Source organism: Dendrobates tinctorius, unplaced genomic scaffold (genome assembly GCF_039654945.1).
Source record: "Dendrobates tinctorius isolate UK_male_01 unplaced genomic scaffold, ASM3965494v1 ptg000063l, whole genome shotgun sequence".
NCBI classification, from domain to species: Eukaryota; Metazoa; Chordata; class Amphibia; order Anura; family Dendrobatidae; genus Dendrobates; species Dendrobates tinctorius.
Window position 1 is genome coordinate 1638691 of NW_027361731.1, and position 22137 is coordinate 1660827.

A 22137-nucleotide genomic window follows, 5' to 3' on the forward strand; every position below is an offset into this window, starting at 1 on the left:
ACCTGCGATCGCTTCTGTATAACATGCCTTCGGGCAACTTGGCGCATGCGCACTTGCGATCGATCGGCCATCTTGGCATACCCTCTCCTTACTTCCTGTTGTTCACATCTCCGGCGTTCAGCGCCATTTGCCTCCCTCTGCACTTACCGGCAAGTCTCCACGTGGGAGCACCATGCAGCTGCTGTAAGTTTGCTATTTAATTTGCTCTTATAAATACTCAGGTGTCTGGTTGACCCTCCACCCCTGCCCCTGACGAAGCCACTGAGGTGGCGACACGCGTTGGGCTCATGCCCCCGACCCCTGGGTCTGGTAACATTCTGGTTATGCTCAATCTATCATGTTTGGTTCTTGATACTCTCTAATTTACTTGCATAGGGGCAAATTGATGTTAGCATACAGACACTATCTCTACTCTTTTGCATAGAAATTTATATCTGTGTAAGGCAATCTAGGTACAGACTTCTATATAGGACTTCTATGTTAGTCATTTTTCTATTGTGTTATATCTATGTAATGTGTGTGCCTTTTTGGTGGTATTCCTCACTCCTATTGTTTGGAGGATCCACTCTTCCATTGTACATCATGTCAGCATATAGTGCTTCTGTCCATCAAGTTTATATGAGGCATTCCAGATATAGAGTTTCATGAGTTATTATAGCCACCTAGTGACCGGTTACAGACTTCAGTACATTGTGACGTGATCTCTGGCATAGCTGCATCAGTGTTCCTTTCCTCCTCACCATGCTCACTGTCAGCTGTCGTGTTATGTGTACTCCATGGAGCCGGGCCAGAGTGTTGAGCAGTGTTATGATCTGTGGCACTATATTCTGTGCATTTTACATTAACCTTGCAATCCTTGGTGAGATGAGTTGTGGATGAGCAGCACTTGTAGCAGATACCGTTCTCTTTCAGGAAGCTTCTGCGATCTGGCATAGATTTTCCTCTGAAGGCTCTGCATTTCAGGAGATGAGGCTTCTGATGGAGCGGGCACTGCTTGTCAGGGTCCTGCACCTTTGTCTCTGATTGGGACCAGCCAGCAGACCTGTAATTGGAACCTGGAGAAGAAACATAAGTCTTGTGCACTGCCACAGATGTTCTGTGTGGATTTGCAGTTGGTGACGGTGTGGCATATGACGTTGCAAAGTCAAAGCTGGGATCATTTCTAATTCTCGCTTCTTGGTGTGCAAAGTCTACAAAAACGGAGAAGGGTGGGAATGGAACACTGTGTTTGTATTTGTACATGGAACCATGTGTGAGCCACCTCTCCTGTAGATTGTAGGGCAACTTTTGGACTATAGGGTTAACACCTCTGGCTGTGTCAAGGAATGCAAGTCCTTGTAGGTCATCTCCACATTTGGCAACTTGGACTTCTTTTAGCAGGTCACTTAGTTATCTAAGTTTCTGGAGACCTTTGTTAGATATTTTAGATGTACAATAATAAATTATATTGTGGTACCGTGTTAGCCAGAAAAATCGATGTGAATATTTTTCTGCCCAATGATGACAACAAAAGTATTCTCAGAGTGATACCTGTATTGGCTAACCAAAAAATAATATGTTTGCAAGCTTTCAGAGCACAGTGGCTCCTTCTTCAGGCTCCTTCTTATTGCCTGAAGAAGGAGCCACTGTGCTCTGAAAGCTTGCAAACACATTATTTTCTTGTTAGCCAATAAAGGTATCACTCTAAGAATACGTTTGTTGTCATCATTGGGTGGAAAAGTATTCACATTAGTTATTTTAGGAAAGTCATCGATTCTTTTGAAAAAGGCTTTCTCTATTCTATATTGAGAAGAACTTAGTAAATTCAGTTGTGAACCGGTTGTCAGCAGAGTATACTGGTGATGGGTTCCCCTGATAGTGATGTTGTCATGATCCATATTTGGATCTGTGTCAGAGTCTGGATTCTCTGATATAAATGTTTTTCCTTTCAGGCCATCGGGGGTTAATGTCAGTTTTTTCCCCCGGTGGCCGCTGGTGTTACTACATGTTTAATTAGACAGCAGGTGTGACCACTCCCTTCTTCCTATAAAGGGTCATCAGGTGCTGCACTCACTGTTGATGATATTATTCTCTTGGAGACCAACCAAGCTGGACTCAGGAGCAGGCTGTGTTGCAGTGGAGCTCCAGTTATTCTCTTCTTCTGGTGCCGTACTCTGCTGCTCGGAGCATTAGCAGCAGATAAAGATAAGTTTGCTTTTGTAGTTTATTTAACCCTCAGGTGTCTGTATTATCTTTCGTTTGTTATTTGGTGCAGTACACGTTTTCCCTGTCTCACCTCCTGGGGAGGGGGTTGGGGGTTTAGTCAGGGCTTAACAGGAGATAGGGACAAGTCAGGGACTTGGGCCTCACCACCATCAAGTGTACCCCCAAGTTAAGGAAAGTCAGGGCACCTCCTTAGCCTGTGAGGCAGTTCAGGGGCCCAGGTTCCACGTCTCCTGCTTTCCCCCTACTGACCCGTGACATTATCACCAAACAACACTTTTTTCTTCTGCTGAGCTATGGCCCAAATGCATACCTTTGTCCAGTTGCTGCAGACCCTCACTGAGGAGCATGGGGTGCTGCGGGGTGTGGTGGAGCAGCAGCTGCAGCAGTTGGAGGGGTACGGGGCCTCAGCTCAGATGCAGGCTCAACCAGAGCCCAAGTTATCTCTCCCAGACGGGGTTTTTGGAGAGAGAAATAATTTTTTGTTTTTTCAGGAGGCCTGCAAGCTACACTTCAGGCTTCGCCTGGATCAAGGAAATGCTGTAGATATAGTATATCTTGACTTCAGCAAAGCATTTGACAAAGTATCTCATACAATCCTTATTGAAAAAATGACTAAGTATGGAATGGACAAGGCAACTGTTAGGTGGATTCATAACTGGCTTAGTGATCGGACCCAAAGAGTGGTCGTAAATGGCTGCACATCCAGTTGGAAGAATGTCTCAAGTGGGGTACCACAGGGCTCTGTCCTGGGTCCTGTATTGTTCAACATCTTTATCAACGATTTAGATTAAGGAATTGAGGGTAAACTGATTAAATTTGCTGATGACACAAAGCTAGGAGGGATAGCTAATACCAGAGAAGAGAAAGGATTCAAAAAGATATAAATAAACTGGAGAAGTGGGCAGCAACTAACAGAATGGTTTTTAACAGGGAAAAATGCAAAGTACTACATCTGGACAATAAAAATGAAAAAAGCATATACAGAATGGGAGGAATAGGGCTAATGTGAGGTGCGTTCATACCTGTTAATATCCTCTGGGTGGCGCCAGCCAGTGCCATATTGCTTTGGTCTGACGTGCGAGTTGTCAGCATGGTGATTCACGTTGGTTACCTGGTGAGAGGAAAGGTAGTAATTAGCAGAGTTGCTTTGGTCCATGTTTCCCTGGAGCTGAGCCTCATGATGACTCTCGCTCTCTTCACTGGAGGTGTAGTGTTCTTGTTCCGATGCCGGTTCATGGTTATAGTTTGGATCAGAAAGTTCATTAATATACTGGGATGTGCGTTGTGGTGAATCTTGCAGTAGAAACTCCAGACTTGACGTACTGCTTTGGTTATGCAGCTCATTGTTTTGCGCAGCTTCTAGAGATTCTGCTTCGGCTTGGGCTGCAGCAGCTTCTCTTTTTGCTGCTAGGCTCTCTAAGGCGGCATCCATGCATGCCTTCTCTAACTGCATCTTTCTCTCTTGCTCATCTTTTTCTAATCATAGTCTTCTCTCTTGAACCTCTCTCTCTCTCTATGCATGACCTCTCTTGGTCATCTAGGCGTGCTTTCTCTAATTTAAGTTGCATCTCTTCTTCAGCAAAGCTTGTTCGCATTTTGGCGGCTTCAGCATTTGCGCGGGCAATGGCGACCGCGCTACTGATGGATGTAGTCTTTGAGGAGACGGAAGTAACAGATTTTGTCCTGTGTGATTTGTGGAACATGGTTTCTTGGGGGAATGCTTGGCTGTGCAGAGATTGCTGTAGCTTTATTAAGTCTGTGCCAGTGACTTGAATCTCACTAGCTGGATGTCTGCAGTTTCACTAGCTCCTACAAGCTGGATGGCTGTCTTTTCACTGAACCCCACTAGCTGGATGGCTGCCTTTTCACTGTTCTGTCCTCACTGAATGAAGCAGAAAATTGCAGCTATACAGACAGCTAAACCGCTATACTGGGGTCCAATAAGGAGACTCCAGTTGAGACTGTGCTTTTATTGAACTTGATGGTATAATGATGCGGTGGAACTGAAAACAATATAAACAATATAATACACATAATCAGTACAGGGTACAACAGATATACACATTATATATGACATACATTGTGGACGAATATTTACACACTAGTAGCTGACCAGGGAGCAGGACTGAAATTAGGACAGGAATTAGCTATAAAGAACATCTACCAGCAATGCAATCACAAGGGGGAAAGCAATGGGAGATATCATTCTCAAATACAGGCTGAAGGAAAATGGAGGAAAGTGGATGGAAAGCTACCATAATGCTTTGCAAAAGAAGGGAGGAGATGCAGACATTAAGAATGGAAATAAAACAACACGATAAGACTGTGATTATGACTCTGGCCACTAGAGGGAGCCAAAACACTGCAAATATTAACAAACAGATAATCAGAGATTACAAATTAGATGTTGGAGACAGAACACTCATACTCAATAAGTATGGTGCACTTAATCTCATTTCAACCTTGATGGTGACACTCTCTTAGGATACATTTTACTCTATGATAGCACTTTTACACTAGATGGAGCTACAACATTTGACATTTGCTTGAATTTTTATATCTACACAAATTATATATTTTCATGTCTTAACTATATACTATTTAACATTATGAGCTGTGTATTTTTTGCAGTTATTTGTAGGTATACATGTTTGATTACCACTTCTGTCTCTGTAAAAATCCCCTTTAACCCCTTTCCGACATCGGGTGTAAATGTACACCGAAGTCGAACTCCCAGTCCCTCCCTTTGATGTGGGCTCTGGTGCTGAGCCCACATCTTTTCCAGCACGTCAGCTGTTTTGAACAGCTGACATGGGCCCCTAACAGCGTCTGACAGCGGCATTTGATGCACACTTCCGGCAAGTGTACCAGAAATCCAGCTCATCTGTGACCCTGTCACATGATCGTGAGTCACCGATGGGTTGCAATGACAACCAGAGGTCTCCAGAAGATCTCTATGGTTGTCACTGCCGGATTGCTATGAGCGCCACCCGCTAGCCGAAACCGCATGGACCAGGGAACGTCCTGCTGAAATTCCGCTCTCCTTTTAACGTGGGCAAAACACTACTCAGTCAACACAGGGTGAGGGTAACACAGTGTGTCAATGCTTTATTGAACCAGATAACAGTATATAACCCATAGAACAGTCCCAGCAAAATACACAAGATGGTGCACATTGCAGAATCTCACCCTTCCTCTGAATCGCCAGGATAATGGCAGCTGTGACTTCAGATCTTCCAGGGTCACTACCCCACCTGTGGCTTGCACACAGAGAGGAGGTAACAAGCCTAGGAAGATGACAGTCCATTTAGTCCATACAAGGTACAAGGCCAGTGATCCGAGGATCACAACCAGGAATTCATCTTCCAGGAATGACTACGCCACCTGTGGCAAGCACACAGAGAGGAGGTAACAAGTGTAGGAAGATGACAGTCCATTGGGTCCATACAAGGTACAGAGCCAGTTGATCTCCATGGTTCAGCGATAGTCATTGGAGGTGAACTATATTCTTCCAACCGAGACTGAAAACCCCTGGGTTGTTTCCTATAGAATGATAGATCCGTGTCCCTCATGATGGAGCCATGATATAAAATGGCTGCTGTCCTGTCTCTCTCTTCCTTTTGGGATGTATGAATGTCTTGGCAGAATCTCTCTGGTTGTTTCTCTCCCTCAGTTTCTTTATACAGAGGCAAGTAACCTATTTTTAAACTTAACAAGTGTATCTCATTCAGCATTTATATAAAGGGTAAGAAAGGAGAGATCAAGCAGCATTACTTGATTATTTAAACTATTTACATAGTTTCTCCCTCTCTGCTTTAGAAGTCAACAAACTGGCTCAATAACACAATGCATAATTAACATATCAGCAAACATCACTAGTGATCAAGGATAAGCGCACAATAAAAGTTGATATTCCTGACTTGCATAAACAAAAGTGTGTTTTCTTGACCAACCTGAAATCAACACTTAAATTTGAAAGCCAACATACAGATAACAGTCTATTATTCTTTGTTTGCTAAAAATAGTTGTCTGATTAATTAAATACAATGCTGTATGTCAAAATCAAACATATACATATTTGGTATCATCGCGTTCAGAATCGCCCGATCTATCAATATAAAAAAAGAAATAACCTGATCGCTGTCACAAAAAGGGGGGTATGACCTTCGGCCAGCACACGGCTATCACATGTGCAGGGGGGTTATCTTAGTTATTCCACTGCTGCCACAATGTTATGAAAAACAGCAAGCTAGTCTTGACCTATCAATTTACCACGGGGGGGCTTATTTTAGTTATCCCACCGCTGCCAACACTGTGTTACAAACTGCCAACACTGTGTTACAAACTGCTGAGATTTATGCATATCCTACTTTTGGTTCTACATTGGAACTTGCAGCTCTCTGGCGCCCCCCTTACCCTCAGGTCAGTCAGGGAACTGAACCTAGGATATTTGGTCGCCAGAAGGGCCGCTTGTTGTGCACTGGCTATTAGGCATGCTGCAGCAAGGGAATTATAAATGCTCTGGCCGCAGCCACACAATCAGCTTATAAAACCCATTCCATCACTGCCAGAACTACCCACCTAGCCAGAACACACTTCGCTGCCACCAGCTCCGATTTCTATATTATGTAAATTAATAAAGAGGGTCCGAAGCCAACCTGTTGTGAACTCCCTTGCTCGGATTTCTGAGCCGAAGCTCCCTCTGGTGGTTACTGAGAGTAGTGGAGCTGGCCAGGTGGATGGAGGTTCTCCACCTGACGATGATAAATGGGAATCTGGGATTGCTGGCTGGGAGCATTTAATGGAGCTGGTTGCTCTTGAAGGTTGCTGGTGATTTTTTTCTTCTGTGTGCATTTGGAGCTCTTTTGCCCCCTGCCTGATCTGCATATTCAGCTAAGTGATTCTTTTGCTAATCCTTTGCATCTAATCGGGTTGTCTTTTTTTGCTTTGCTGCTAGGGTTCAGGGTGCTGCCTGCTGGGGGCTACGCTGGGCCCTGCTTCATAGGTTGCAGCTTATTCAGTCCTCTTATGTTAGTATCTTTTTGCTTGCTGCCAGTTTATACCAGAGTGCTGATCTAGCGGGGGTGAGATCGTGTGATCTAAGGTTTTTTTGTATCTCAGGTTTTTTTGTATATCAGAAGTGTTGGACTTTTTCAGGGTTTTGTGCGTGATTGCAGACAGTATCTTTTTCTGTCCTGTCCTGTCTAGACAGCTTGGGCCCCACCGTTTGCTCAGTCTATTCTCTGCCTGTGTTTGTGCCTCATCTTGTCTCACCGACAATATGTTTGGGGGCTGTCTATTCCTTTAGGGATCTGCTCCGGGGCAGTTTAGATTTCATCTTTCTGTCATTAGGCTTAGTTAGTCCTCCGGCTGTGACGAAGCATCTAGGGCATCGTAGGAACGCTCCACGGCTACTGCTAGTTGTGCGGATAGGATCAGTGGTCACAAATCTGCTTAGTTACCAGCCTCTCTGGTCTTCTGGTGGCTTAGCCTGTTCCTGCCATCCTCCTCGGAGACCCATTCATAACACCAACCCCAAATTAGTAACGTAATCAACTTCAGGCACGTATGAATTCGATATAGAACATGGAGACAAAAAGATAGGCAGTGTTTACAGAAGGTATAAAAAGATTTTACAATATGAGATAATTAAAATATGTACAAAGCGATTACAAATAAAAAGGGAATTAAAACAGAAATGAACTCACATGTTACTTAGATCTCAGGCAACCATGGTGGGAGGAGCCAGACATCACAATGCATTGAGGGTTTTGCTGCAGCAGTTTCCCAGGCAAGGATGAAGGTTGGGCTGAGTGCAGTAACTTATACCTCTGGGCTTGTGAAATCACTAAAGGGGCTGGTTTACCTGCACACTCACCTAGCTCAGATTCGGGTCTGAAAACTTCTAACAATCATAACTGGGCTTGAGAACCTAGCAGAACCATCATCTTATTTTGAAATTAGCTTTCTAATGAGTCCAAACTTGGAGGTCTATTCACCTCTGTTCAAGAGAAATCCATTTCTCGGGTTCTGTTGGTGCTGGAACCGGGAAAAACACAGGCTACAAAGCTTCGTCGACGCACGACCCAGATATGTCATTTTCATATTTCTATCATAAACTCATGTCGCTTTATGACCAAATGAATAGATTCTAATTATAGGCTAGGAGAAGCCAGCACATGGGGGAAAGACAAAGGGCCTTCCTTTGGGAGGAGGGAAATCACTCACTGGTATCACAGGTTACAATGAGTGTGTGTGAATAGGTCTGAGGGGGGAGTGTTACAGGCTGCAGGCCTGACAGGCAGGGGGGGTCAAACCCTCACCACTGGTATAGCAGAGTTCAGTATGTGAATAGAAGATTCTGGAACGTTCCGGAAGGTGTGATACTAGGGAAATCATGGCTCATTCCACAATATCGCGACAAACACTTAACAGCGTAATGCGTAAAAAAGTCAAAACGCCAGAATTAAGTTTTTTTGGTCACTGCAACATTGCATTAAAATGCAATAATGGACGATAAAAAGATTGCATCTGCACCAAAAATGGTATTCATTAAAAATGTCAACTCGGCCCACAAAAAATAAGCCCTCACCCAACCCGAGATCATGAAAAAATGGAGATCTGATGTGTATCGGAAAATGGCTCAATTCTTTTATACTTTTACCTAATAAAGATGAGATATTTTTACTGATAAATGTTTGTTTTTGGGTCTATTTTCTGTTGGTATTTGGTTCATCCTACAGTGGGGTAAAAAAATATTTAGTCACCAATTGTGCAAGCTCTCCCACTTAAAAAGATGAGAGAGGCCTGTTATTGACATAGGTAAACCACAACTATGAGAGACAAAATGAGAAAACAAATCCAAAAAATCACCTTGTCTGATTTGGCAAGATGTATTTTGAAAATTATGGTGGAAAATAAGTATTTGGTGACCTAAAAACATGCAAGATTCCTGGCTCTAACAGACCTGTAACTTCTTCTTTAAGAGGCTCCTGTGTCCTCCACTCATTACCTGTAGTAATGGCACCTACTGGAACTTGTTATCAATATAATATACACCTGTCCACAACTTCAAACAGTCACACTCCAAACTCCACTATGGTGAAGACCGAAGAGCTGTCGAAAGACACCAGAAACAAAATTGTAGTGCTGCACCAGGCTGGGAAGACTGAATCTGCAATAGGAAAGCAGTTTGGTGTGATGAAATCAACTGATGGAGCAATAATAAGAAAATGGAAGCCATACAAGTCCACTGATAATCTACCTTGATCGGGGGCTCCACACAAGATCTGACCCTGTGGGGTCAAAATGATCACAACAGTGAGCAAAAATCCCAGAACCACACGGGGGAATCTAGTGAATGGCCTGCATAGAACTGGAATCACGTAACAAAGGCTACCATCAGTAGCACACTACATCACCAGGGACTCAGACCCTGCAGTGCCAGATGTGTTCCCCTGCTTAAGCCAGTACATGTCCAGGCCTGTCTGAAGTTTGCCAAAGAGCATTTGGATTATCCAGAAGAGTATTGGAGAATGTCATATGGTCTGATGAAACCAAAGAAAAACTGCTTGGTAGAAACAAAACTTGTCTTGTTTGGAGGAGACAGAATGCTGAGTTGCATCCAAAAACACCATACCTACTGTGAAGCATGATGGTGGCAACATGCTTTGGGGCTGTTTCTCTGCAAAAGGACCAGGACGACTGATCCGTGTACATGAAAGAATGAATGGGGTCACGCATCATGAGATTTTGAGTGCAAACCTCCATCCATCAGCAAGGGCATTGACGATGAAATGTGGATGGGTTTTTCAGCATGATAATGTTCCCAGCACACAGCCAGGGCAATGAAGGAGTGGCTTCGTAAGAAGCATATGAAGGTCCTGGAGTGGCCTAGCCAATCTCCAGATCTCAACCCCATAGAAAACCTTTGGAAGGAGACTAAAGTCTGTGTTGCCCAGCAACAGGCCCAAAACATTACTTCTCCAGAGGAGATCTGCATGGAGTAATGGGCCAACATACCATCAACAGTGTGTTTCAACCTTGTGAAGACTTACAGAAATCGTTTGACCTCTGTCATTGCCAACAAAGGATATACAACAAAATATTGAGATGAACTTTTGTTAATGACCAAATGCTTATTTTCCACCATAATTTGCAAAATAAATCTTGCCAAATCAGACAAGGTGATTTTCTGGATTTGGTTTCTCATTTTGTCTCTCATAGTTGTGGTCTACCTATGATGTCAATTACAAGCCTCTCATCTTTTTAAGTGAGAGAACTTGCAAAATTGGTGGCTGACTAACTAAATACTTTTTTCCCCACTGTATAAAACTCCCGTATAATATTCCATCCTTGAATGCACGCTGTGCGCATCATGTTTTTGTAGAATTTGTTAATAATGTATATAGTTTCTCCGCATCGGAGTTATTTTTGAAGGTCAATAAAATACGATTTTCCTGTAACTCATTTCTCACACACTAGATATGATAATGACTAGTGATGAGCGAACGTGCTCGCCACTACTCAGTACTCGGCCGAGTATCACGGTACTCTGTGTACTCGGAAAGCACCGAGCATTTCCGGGATTACTAGGCGGGAACGCGGGTCTCCACCCAGCATTTTTGGCGGGCTTTAGAGACCCAATCACGCTGCAGGGATTGTCTGCCAGGCTATGAATGCCGCAGTCATCTTAGTTTTGGTCGTGCAGTGATTGGCTGTGGGCACAGAATCATCAGGGGTATAAGAGACCAGAAGTCGCCCTGCTCGCCGCATTCAGCTCCGGATTGAGATAGTGTAGGGAGAGTGGCTGCCTTCATAGGGTCAGAATTGGAGATTTCTTAGTTAGTGTGGGGTCTACCATCCTAAACTACTCAAATCCATCTAAACCAACAGTCCTTCTAAGGACTAATTCCGGAGTATAGAGGTTCCAGTGTTAGGCAGGCAGGGTAGTGTATGTCGCTCTATACACATCAGTGCAAGGACTGAAGCCACTGTATGTGTGTACATAGACCATTGCATACATCAAGAGGGTCCTTTCCCTTCCTGTGTTCTGGTGCTGCTGCTGCTACCTGTGGGACATATTAGCCATATATAGCTAGCCCCAGGTGTAATTGGAATATAGGCCACACATTTTTTGGTGTGGTAGCTCCGTGCCAGCTCATATCTGTGCGTGCTCAACGTTTGGCCAGTTTACGTCTGTTTTCGTTTTTTTTTGCCTGGCTGTCACTTTTGGTTAAATAAAGCAGTATTTAGCCCCCCCAAAAATACAGGCCACACATTGTTTGGTATGGTATCTCTGTGGCAACTCATATCTGTGCATGCTCAAAGTTTGGCCAGTTTACAGCTGTATTCTTTTCCTTGCCTGGCTGTCACTTTTGGTTAAATACAGCACTAGTTAGCCCAAAAATAAAAGAAAACAAGGCACACATTTGTTGTAGTGGTATCTGCGTGCCGGCTCATATCTGTGTGTCCTCAAACTTTTGCCAGTTTAGGGCGGTTTTCATTTTTTGTCACGGGTGAAACTGTACTTCTGTACAGCACTATGTTGCATTTTTTTTTTAAAAAACAGGCCACATTTTACTGTGGGGTCTATCTCTGACACACTTCATACATCCGTGTTCCAAAAATTGAGGCGTTTTAGGCCAAAATTCCCTTTTTTGGGCAGTCTGTTACTCTCGTTAGATCCAGCAGTCTTTTGCAGCCACCAGAAAAAAAAAACATTTTACAGTGTGGTATATCTGTGACACGCCTCATACAGTGCCTTGCGAAAGTATTCGGCTCCCTGGAACTTTTCAACATTTTCCCACATATCATGTTTCAAACATAAAGATACCAAATGTAAATTTTTGGTGAATAATCAACAAGTGGGACACATTTGTGAAGTTGAACAAAATTTATTGGTTATTTTAAAATTTTTTGTTGAAATTCAAAAACTGAAAAGTGGGGCGTGCAATATTATTCGGCCCCTTTAACTTAATACTTTGCTGCACCACCTTTTGCTGCGATTACAGCTGCAAGTTGCTTGGGGCATGTCTCTATCAGTTTTGTACATTGAGAGAATGAAATTCTTGCCCATTCTTCCTTGATAAACAGCTCGAGCTCAGTGAGGTTGGATGGAGATCGTTTGTGAACAGCAGTTTTCAGCTCTTTCCACAGATTCTCCATTGGATTCAGGTCTGGACTTTGACTTGGCCATTCTAACACCTGGATACGTTTATTTGTGAACCATTCCATTGTAGATTTTGCTTTATGTTTGGGATCATTGTCTTGTTGGAAGACAAATCTCCATCCCAGTCTCAGGTCTTTTGCAGACTCCAACAGGTTTTCTTCAAGAATGGTCCTGTATTTGGCTCCATCCATCTTCCCATCAACTTCAACCATCTTCCCTGTCCCTGCTGAAGAAAAGCAAGCCCAAACCATGATGCCACCACCACTATGTTTGACAGTGGGGATTGTGTGTAATGAGCTGTGTTGCCTTTACGGCAAACATATCGTTTGGCATTGTTGCCAAAAAGTTCGATTTTGGTTTCATCTGACCAGAGGACATTCTTCCACATGTTTGGTGTGTCTCCCTGGTGGCTTATTGCAAACTATAAGCAACACTTTTTATGGATATCTTTAAGAAATGGCTTTCTTCTTGCCACTCTTCCATAAAAGCCAGATTTGTGCAGTGTGCGACTGATTGTTGTCCTATGGACAGACTGTCCCACCTCAGCTGTAGATTTCTGCAGTTCATCCAGAGTGATCATGGGCCTCTTGGCTGCATCTCTGATCAGTCTTCTCCTTGTTTGAGATGAAAGTTTAGAGGGACGGCCGGGTCTTGGTAGATTTGCCGTGGTATGATACTCATTCCATTTCAATATGATCACTTGCACAGTGCTTTTGTACATTGTTTTTAGCAGTTTTTTGTATTGCATGTATTTGCTGTTCACTTGCTCATAATTAATGAGATGTTTTCACCTGTTGTGAGGTGGGAGGGACAAGGGCAATAGTTGCTTATATATACTTTGTGAGGTTTGTCCTACATATGACCTGTAGAAGCGCTATGTAGCGCGAAACGATCGTCGTCTGTTTTCTGCTCCATTGTTTTATCTGCCTTCTGTTGGTATGATGATTCCACAATAAAGGATTAATTTGCACGGTACGGTCAGTGCCTATCCGCTTTCTACACTACGGATATACAGAACTTTTTTCATTGGAAGTGGCGCAGATTCCTGTTTCTTCTCTGTGGTACATCACTAATAATGACTTCTCTCTATGTGGGATTTTTGATGTTTAAAAAGGTTGTCCACTAGTTGGACAACCCCTTCACATTCCTCATGTTTGGTCCTGTTAAAGTAAAAACACTTATACGAACCTCCCATGCTGGCACCGGTTCATTGGTGTCGGCACTTGCGTTCTTGGGTCTCTTTTAAGGTTTTTATGTCATGTGAGTCCTGTGCTCAATCAGCACTGGCGTCACTGTCGCCAACTTTCGGACAAATCGAGCATCATGAGGCAGTCAGAGAGCAGCCGCGGCCCTGGCTTTCTGTTGATGTTCCAAACATCCGAAGGCAGGAACAGTGGAGCCGGACCTGATTGGGCGCAGGGCTCGTGTGATGCAACAACCTCACATAAGCCCCGGGACAGTGAGACTTGACACCGCTAAAGAGGAGCTGGCAAGCTAGCGCAGTATGAGTATTTTTACTTTAATGAGGCCAAACATGAGAAATGAGTTCAGAGAAAAAATTTTTTTATATATATAATTAGCCCTGGATTAGAAGATTCACTGACAAAAGGATAAAACTAAACTTTATTAATTCCACATATAAAACTATACCCACAATTCTCCCCTGAAGGTTAATCAGAAGGTGACCAATATAAAAACCTATACCCCACATCTCAGTATATAGGGTGAGGTGACGTATACACACTCACTCTCCAAGCCTCTCATTTCTATGGGTTTCATCGCCCTCACCAAAGGCGACTCATCAGGAGACTATTTAATACTGACCTAAATTCAAGCGAGACTAGACGAAGAAAAACCTAAAGTCATGTGTCTAGTTTTCTGACTGTTTCGGATAACATGTCATACATTGACAGATAATATAACCAAATGTTACACTGAAATAATGCAAGAATAAGAAGGTATAGGCCAAAAATACATATAAAATCTCAATTTATTATCCAAAAATTAAAATAGTAGCAAGACAAAGAAATTTCCAAAAAACATGCCAAGGTAAGTATTCACACTAGAGTAGTAAAAAACCGCGTATTGTAATCTCCAAGGAACAAAAATGAGCGCCAAAAAAATCTCGCTTTTTGTAAATAAATAATGCGCTTAGTTCCTACTAGAGACGCTAAATGACAGCTCATGAAATATATGAATTATATTTATATGTTAATTACAAGAAAAATGTGCAGATTATACATAGAATATTATATAACATATAGTTACAAAGGGATATAAATATATAAAATGCTCAGTGCATAATTCCTGTCCCCAGACAACATATTCAATAAAAGCTGCAACTGTTAGTATATAGTTGTAAAGATCGGTTATATTTGCATAAAAGAAGATTGCATAAATTATGACTTTCTGTTGTGCATTAAGAGAATGTGCATATTAAGCATAAAGTGCTATCTGACAATGGTAATATATAGGTAAGGGATATAATTAGAATAGCCTGCTCAGTGCTCAGTAACCATCCCAAAACTTCACATTCAATAGCCGCTGATACTCTTGATATATACCTGCAGATGCCAGCTAAATTGCATAAAACAAGATTGAGATTGCCACCGCGACAAGGCGACACTTCTCTGACGGGTCCTGTCTGAACCCTACCATATCCTACTATATATGCCATTTTCAGGTTAAAAAAAAAAACCTACTATAATGGACAAACATGTCTCTCCTGGGCTGCTGGCCTACAAGTGAATGGGCTTGTAGAACTGGTTGAGAACACCTGCAGGTTAACGGGAGGAGTGCAAGGGTCAAGCAGAGGGAGTCACACCCCCCTATATTTAGCTATACAAAAAAAACCTGACCAACACCTTCCAAGTGTGAATAGGTGCATATATAAAAAAAGCACAGCAGCACCCTGTGAATGCCAAGACATATGATGTCAATGGAAATAAAAACTTCCAAACGCTCTGTCCCTCAGCAAGATGTACTTACAAAAGCAAAGGTTCTTAGCGCATGATTTGGCCAATTCATGTGTGCCCGTCAACCGCAGCAAGGCGACACTTCTCTGACGGGTCCTGTCTGAACCCTACCATATCCTACTATATATGCCACTTTCAGGTTTAAAAAAAACTACTATAATGGACAAACATATAGGAGTGCGCTCATTTCACACACACATGTTGCCCCCTATTGAGGAAGCCATACGGCGAAACGGCGCTGTCGGGGTAGCCGGGGTACCTGTAAACCAGCAATACCAGCGTTTACTTACATGTAAGTTTTTGACAGCCGCAATCACATTATACTATGAAATCTCGTTTTATGCAATTTAGCTGGCATCTGCAGGTATATATCAAGAGTATCAGCGGCTATTGAATGTGCAGTTTTGGGATGGTTACTGAGCACTGAGCAGGCTATTCTAATTATATCCCTTACCTATATATTACCATTGTCAGATAGCATTTTATGCTTAATATGCACAGTCTCATAATTTATGCAATCTTGTTTTATGCAAATATAACCGATATTTACAGCTATATACTAACAGTTGCAGCTTTTATTGAACATGTTGTCTGGGGACAGGAATTATGCACTGAGCATTTTATATATTTATATCCCTTTGTAACTATATGTTATATATGTTATATAATATTCTATGAATAATCTGCACATTTTTCTTGTAATGAACATATAAATATAATTCATATATTTCATGAGCTGTCATTTAGCGTCTCTAGTTGGAACTAAGCGCATTATTTATTTACAAAAGAGAGATTTTTTTAGCGCTGATTTTTGTTCCTTGGAGATTACAATACGCGGTTTTTTTACTACTCTAGTGTGAATACTGACCTTAGCATGTTTTTTGGAAATTTCCTTGTCTTGCTACTATTTTAATTTTTGGATAATAAATTGAGATTTTATGTGTATGTTTGGCCTATGCCTTCTTTTTCTTGCATAAATGCAGTGTAAGATTTGGTTATATTATATGGTATTTGGAGGTGGTACTCTTATATTGTGGATGAATCGATATGTATATATTGGCAGATCCCAGACTTCAAACTCTATACTTTGTAAGTTTATAAGCCACTCCAGTGTCAGGAATAGATAGTATGTGAAATTACAGTATATACCGCTCAGGGAACACATAACTTCCAGATATAGTTTCCATATTCATACTAAATAATGGCACAGATCTCCCAGACATTATGGCTGCACATATCCCTAGTCTTTATAACGATATTGCACTCATTCCCTGACAGACCGCAGCATGGCCAATAGTTACAAGCTGCTAATGATCTTCGGAGCAGGTAAGTTTTCCCTGAGTGGTATATATTGGGCCGTTTGAACACTGAGTTTAGTCTAGGACGATTTGTCTGCACTACTAACTGACAGCTGTTACAATATGAAGCTAGAGCAGTCCCTATAGGAGGAAAAGCACAATAATTATACTGTATTTTCACATACTATCTATTCCTGACACTGGAGTGGCTTATAAACTTACAAAGTATATAGTTTGAAGTCTGGGGTCTGCCACTATGTTGTTAGTTTTCTGACTGTTTCAGATAACATGATACATGATTTTATTTTTTTTTGTCTAGTGTCGCTTGAATATAGGTCAATATTAAATTAAGTCTCCTGATGAGTCGCCTTTGTTGAGGACAATGAAACCCGTAGAAATGAGAGGCTTGGAGAGTGAGTGTGTATACGTCACCTCACCCTATCGTGATGCAGTGACCCCTGTGACAGCTAGGGGGCGCTGTATGGGCTGCTCAGGACATGCATGCAGGCATTCCCTTTGTTATGATGGGAAAATGGTGAGCGACAGGATTATAAATGGCCGATATGTATCACAGGGGTGGGTGCCCTGTGATGGAAGCTGGAATATGTATTAATCAGCAGAGATATACTGCTGAGATTTTGTTGCTGTGTATCAGGGAAGCTTCCAGGTGACTTGGTGAGATGGGTGGGACCAGTCACCAACAAACCCACCCAGGGGCATGTGCCTGAACGCCCAATGTAAAGCCTGTGTGTGTGTATGGCTGGGTGTGTTGAAAGGACCTGCAATGAGGTCATGAGCCATGTGATCCATACCTCACTGTGGGTATGGCTATGGACCATATAGTGTGCCTGAGGTCTGGTCACATGGCAGAGAATGTGCACCTGAATGGTTCAGGGTGCAAGTGTTGGGAGATTCTGGGAGAAGGATCGGATCCCAGGAGCACGTGCTGCGACCTTGGACCTGGTGAGGCGTGAGTGTTGGACGGGCTCAGGAGGGGACGGACGTCCTAAATAGCACCCGCTGAGGCCCTGGACCTGGTGGCCGGTGTGTTGGGAGACCCTGGGAGGGTTGGATCCCTGAATAACACCCAGTGAAGCCTGTGTGTTGGATGGTTCCAAAATGGGGATGGACGTCCTGAATAGCACATAAACAGGCCACGTGTGTTTGCAGAGTCAGTGATGGCACTGCTTTGGGGGAGCTACTGTCCGTCTGTGGCTCTGGACTGTCAGGTGGCCTGGTAAGGCGTTGTGCGGGATGGTGATCCCAGTTCAGCAGCTTGCCTGAGAGAGAGGACTACCAAAGAGTCGGCATCTGGAGCAGGAGCTCCTGCGAGGTAACCCCGGACATGGGGTATAACGGTTAGTGCCTGTGTTATTCTATGGACATTAATGAAGTGTACAGCATGCGGTCACCCACAGTAACTGGACAGAGAGGTCCAGCGTGTTTAGTGAGTGTATTCAAGCCGTGTACTATGTAATGTTATGGACTATGTGTAAGCCTGTGTAGTATAACACGGCTTATGGTGCGGTTTATGATGGCACAATAAACTGCATTGGATTATTTTAAGTGAAAGTGTTCCTGTGTGCCTCAATATCGCAGCCAAGTGAGTGTTCCTCAACACTAACAATAAGTGCTACCCTACATATGGTGGAGAATGCTAAGGGCACTTTTGTAGCTTTGTTGCGAGGGGCAACAGACAAGGTCTACAAACTTGGTTGCTAAGGGCAACGGTACAGGAGGCACGTGTGAGGTGTTTTGCTGTGACTCAGTGGGGTCACAAAGTTAATTTTTCAAGTCAGCGTGCTGTGGCTCGGCGGGGTCACAAAGGTGACAAGCGTCTGGCTGGAACTCGGCGGGGTCACAAAGGTTGCTGTGGATCGGCGGGTCCACGAAGACGGCGCAGCGGAAGCGTGCACGGACTTGTGGCAGCGGGAACTGCAGTTACAATTACAGCAAGAGGTTCTGAGGCAGCAGGAGCTGCAGTGACACCAGCAGCTGCTTGTGAGCGGCAGCCGGAGGTGCTGGTGGTTTGTGGCTACAGCAGGAGCTGGAGCAGTGCCAGCAGGAGCTGGTGGAGTGTCAGAGACATCAGAGGTACAGACTGTGCAACCTTTTAAAGGGCCAGTACCAGCCACAGAAAGACGTAAGGGACTGTGTGAACTTGGACCCAAGACTGCTGTGGGGGGAGTCCACGGAGTGTACCCCGGAGAGGGGTGGTGTCCCTAAACAGGGTGGTGTCCCAAAAGGGGGCGGTAACCCTAACAGGGATGACTGCCCAAAAGGGGGTGGTAACCCATACAGGGATGATTGCCAAAAAGGGGGTTGAATCCCAAAAGGGGGTGGAATCCCACAATGGAGTAGTTGCCCAAAAGGGGGTAGTAACCCAAATTTGGGTGGTGGCAAAAAAAAAAGAGGCGGCAGCGAAGGCGCCATTGGACTGTAGCTGGGAGCAGCGAAGTTCCTACTATGCAGGCCCCTGCTATACTGTGGATAGCTTGGTCAGTGAACTGACACTACAGTGCCCCTTCTGGCTGGATGGAGAACGGGTGATAGGATTGTTAGACCCGGGAAGTTGGGTGTCTGAGCTGAGGACCTCTCCTGGACGTTCTGTGTCGCCTGGGACGGGGACAAGAATGAATGTCTTTGGTGGAGACGATAAAGAACCTTTGACAGCATACCTCTACATTGACACGACTGAGGGCTCCGCGTACCATGAAGTGACAGTAGTCCCAGACTTACGGTGTACTATGATTATAGGGTGGGACTTAGAAGCCATGTGGAACTGGTGGACAAATAGAGAAGTGTCTGTAGAAATAATGTGTGTGAGAGGTAATGGTGTGGAAAGTGCACCCCTAAAGTTGACAGTTCTAAGTTAGGCATGACCAAAGGAAATGGTGGACGGGCCCAACTTAGTGACAGGGCGGTAGCAGCCATGCCCGAAAGTATGACCAGAGAGAAGGGTGCGTCAGCCCAACTTACGGACATGATGTCACCTGACATGTACCACAGGGTGACTGATAGTGATGTGATACAGAAAAGATGTATATCTTTGTACCATGTTAGCCAGTAGATAGAAAAATATTCAGAATTGAGGGTCCTCACTGGTTAATACCTTTGATAGTGATGTGGTAATTAAAAAGAGTGGAGCTGACACCCGAACAGAGGGTGACTTGAGCATTTACCATACTGTGGGGTATGACACAGGTATTGGGCATGACTGTAATATGTTATTGCTGTTAGCCAACACTAGGGCAGAGGACAACGTTCTGCAGGAGGAGAAGCTCTCCAATTTCACCGCTATCACCCGACAGCTAGAGGGTGAAGTTGACAAACTGACCAAGGAAGTGTGCATGTGGAAAAAGCGAGTTCACAGTTTTCACCAGGTAGAAGCGCACATACAAAACTCGGAGAGAGAGCGCAAAGAGATCTGTCAACAGCTGGCGAAGGAATGTTTAAAGGTGGCGAGTATGGAAGTCACCAACTCCACGCAGTTGGAGCGGCTGCACCACCTAGAGTCCGAACTCTCGGCAGTCAAGGCCCTGAGACAAACGGCCGAGCACAGAGTGGATGAGCTAGAGAAAGAAGTCTTGGAGCCCAGAGGTCACCTGACAACGTGGCAAGGTGGGAATAAGACCCTAAGGGAAGATATTGAAGTGCTCAGAGAAGCATTGAGAGGTCTTCTGCAAGAAGAGAAGGTGGTGGTCAAAAACTTACAGCGGCCGTGCCCGACTGATAGCAAGGCAGAACTGCCAATGCCCATCTTGGCAAAGTGTCCTGAAGAGTGTAAATCTCAAGAATATTGTGAGCCAAGAGCTGAAGAAGACAGTCACCCGGTCGTGGCAGATGTCTTGAGGGAAGTGTCAGTGGTAAGCCAGGAGCCATCTGTCCACGTACTCTTCAAGTACGTGATGGAGGTACCCGAAGACATGCGAGAAGCGTGACCCAGTGAGGGTGCGCATGTGGCCTTTAAAAAGGCAATAAAAGCCTATAGTGTGAACTGGGCCCCGGAGTCGAACCAGATGGTGATACTGGCAGATAGGGAAGTCACAGAGAAGCGGGTGACTGTCCTGAAGGAGATGCACCTACAATGTCTCTGCACAAAACAGATGGTCGTGTTGGGGAATAAGAAAGCCGCTCGACACCTGGAGCTTGCGAGGGAAGCTCAAAGTCGGCTGGGCTTTGTGGAAAACATAATTCCGGTACCCAGAAATCTGGTGGGGAAAGTTGTTAGAAGACTTGGAAAGGTGATGCAGGAGATGGTAAATAGATTTTGTGTGAAGAGAATGAGGATCCCACCTGCTGGTGAAATCCAAGTAGCGGTTGAAGATGACATGGTTCCAGTCATTGTTGTTGGCTCGGTGGAAAGCATTGGAAACATCCGAATGCTACTGGAATATCGGGTAGCCTACCTGCAGAAGATAGAGCAGTTGAGACTGGAACGATTGCAGATTAATAAACAAATGCAGAACATCAGGTGGTGGCTGCCTCCAACCCAAGGTGTAAGGACCCGAAGGAATCCTCCAAATAACGACATGGCAGGTAGCCGAAGACTGTCAGCAAGACAAAAACATCGAGAATCTGCAAGTGGCAGTTCTACTGTCAGTACGAAACTGAGAGACATTAGCTCCTGTGAGGTACTAAATGGGTCAGACTCAGGCCAGAGAGTTGACTCGACTGTAAGTGGGACTTCTGACCGTACCGACCGAGAGAGACAGCCAGTGAGAGAAAGGTCGGGTGATGGGGCAAACTACGGAAAAGTGGAGACTAAAAAGGGTATGGTGACTCAGTTGGACGGTGACTTCAGGGCCAAAGCTCAAGGCCGACATAAGGACCGCTGGGGGGTGGGGAAGGCCTGACAGATTGACAAGTCCGATAATGTGGTGGTCCCAGAGAGGGATACAATGACAGTGATGGACTATGTCTCGGGAGCTGACGCTCAAAGACGACTGAGAGGGCCCTTTCGACTGGTAGGGCAAGGTGACATGTGTGCCCGGTCTCGAGGGCCCTGGTTTGTGACAAATGTTCAACCCCACAAGTTTGAACAGAGGGGGGAGTATGTGATGCAGTGACCCCTGTGACAGCTAGGGGGCGCTGTATGGGCTGCCCGTGACATGCATGCAGGCATTCCCTTTGTTATGATGGGGAAATGGTGAGCGGCAGGATTATAAATGGCTGATATGTATCACAGGGATAGGTGCCCTGTGATGGAAGCTGGAATATGTATTAATCAGCAGAGATATACTGCTGAGGATTTGCTGCTGTGTATCAGGGAAGCTTCCAGGTGACTTGGTGAGATGGGTGGTACCAGTCACCTACAGACCCACCCAGAGGCATGTTCCTGAGCGCCCAATGTAAAGCCTGTGTGTGTATGGCTGTGTGTGTTGAAAGGACCTGCAATGAAGTCATGAGCCATGTGATCCATACCTCACATATGTGCCTGAGGTCTGGTCACATGGCAGAGAGAGTGTACCTGAATGGTTCAGGGTGC

The 22137-nt window shown here is 44.4% G+C and overlaps 1 protein-coding gene across 1 annotated transcript in view; it reads right to left on the reverse strand.

Annotated features, from left to right (window-relative positions):
- LOC141094169 (uncharacterized) overlaps nucleotides 1-22137 on the reverse strand; it is a 347923-nt gene that overhangs the window by 276900 nt on the left and 48886 nt on the right. The window lies entirely within an intron of this gene.